Here is a 1,753-nt window from a genome sequence, read left to right on the forward strand (position 1 = left end):
TCTAAGTCGTATTTTGTAAAATAATGAAACTACCTCATTTTTTTTTTAACCTAACATGAATATTTAAAATAATTTAAACAGAACATTGCAAAATTCTTTTAAGGCCAGATGAGCCCGATCTGGCCGATCGACCAATTTGGATCGCTAACCAATCCATCGGCCCAATCTAGTATTTTTAATCACGGTTTAGAAGTATGTTACATTGTTAAAAACTTGAGCTCATAGACTATGCTCCCTCAGGAGTATGCTATACATTTACTCCCTTGGGTAAAGACCCCTATTTGGTAGAGTTTTTTTTTTTTTTGGTTTGAAATTTCAGGATCTATCTAATTATAATTAGATGATTATTTTAAAAAAAGAAAATTAGATTTTGAGTTCCTGAACATCTAGATCATTCCTTCCAAAGATTGGAAGGTTCCAGTGCAATTTTTATTTCTTTTTTTTTTTTTCTTCTTTTTTTTTTTTTTACTCTAAGGTTGGTCGTCGGATTCTAGAGATAGCATCCCCTAAAATTAAGAACTAAAAAGTATAGTTAATTTAAACTTTACTTGAGGGAGTACATGGACAGTGTACTCCTATCGTAGTGGAAATTTCGTTTGCTAAATACTTTATTGAGCAACGACAAACGACAAATAGGAAAGGGCTAAATAGTACACCCCAACCATCTTATCCACTGAGTGCAATTGTGTGACCTTCTCCTACGAAAGGATGCGGTATTATCGTTTGTTTTTACATACAAAACATATGTGATCTTCGTAAGAGGAAAGGGTTAAAAGAGCGCATGACCGCACGTTCCTCACTAAAGCTAGAATTTATTTTAATAGAGATGAATGGAAACAAAAGCAAAATATTAACGAAAAAGTTTATATAGAGCTAAGGCTCTAAATAATCAAATTAGAGCCTACCTCAAAATTTCATTAGAAGAGGTAGTTTTGATGCTCAAATATCCTCAATTTGATTATCTCAGCATCAAGATACATGGAAATGAGAAAAAGATGAATTTCAAGTTTTGAAAATAGTGCATCTTGTAATGTATTTTTGGACCATCAATTTTTAACATTTTCAAGTTTTCAAATTTCGGTTCAATTTACACTATTTTTGAAGCTTTTAATTTTATGATTAAATATGAAAATATTTTTTAAGACTATCACAAAGATTTTTAGTATTGAAATCATATTTCTCGATACTATTTGAGGTTGAGCTTTAATTTGATAGTTTAGAGCCTCTATACAAACCGCACCCAAATATTAAAGAAAGAGAAAAAAGGGAAATATTAAAAAAAGAGACAAATGGAAATATTAAAGAAAGAGACCAAGGGAAGGGAAAATAGCATGAATGTTAAGAGACAAAAGGGAAATATTAAAGAAAGAGACAAAGGGAAGGAAAAATGGCATGAATGTTAAAAATTAAATATAAACGATTGAGGCAATTTGAAAAGAATGGAGATGCGGGGTATCGATCCCCGTACCTCTCGCATGCTAAGCGAGCGCTCTACCATCTGAGCTACATCCCCAGGTTATGGATAGTCTTTATATTATCTATATACCATTTCCAAATAACTCAACCCCTTTCAACCCCATTAACTTTTTTTTATCCCCTAAATAGTACTCATGTCAATCTTAGAAAATCCCTTCTTAGACACAAGTCTCCCTGTACGTAGGGCTGCCACTAGGCCGGCACAAGTGGGGGCTTGGAAAAGCCCAAAAATTATGGGCCTGCTCAGACAAGGCCCGAACTGAAAATAATTGTTGAA

General features: G+C 33.3%; 1 non-coding gene across 1 annotated transcript; it reads right to left on the reverse strand.

The window, feature by feature from the left end:
- Nucleotides 1-1,440: 1,440 nt before the first annotated feature.
- Nucleotides 1,441-1,513, reverse strand: TRNAA-AGC (transfer RNA alanine (anticodon AGC)). Its single transcript has one exon. It is a non-coding gene; the product is annotated as a tRNA-Ala (tRNA).
- Between the last annotated feature and the right edge of the window lie 240 nt (nucleotides 1,514-1,753).

Source organism: Amborella trichopoda, chromosome 10, assembly GCF_054954075.1.
Source record: "Amborella trichopoda isolate Santa Cruz 75 chromosome 10, AtrichopodaSantaCruz75HAP2 v2.0, whole genome shotgun sequence".
In the NCBI taxonomy this organism is placed as follows: Eukaryota; Viridiplantae; Streptophyta; class Magnoliopsida; order Amborellales; family Amborellaceae; genus Amborella; species Amborella trichopoda.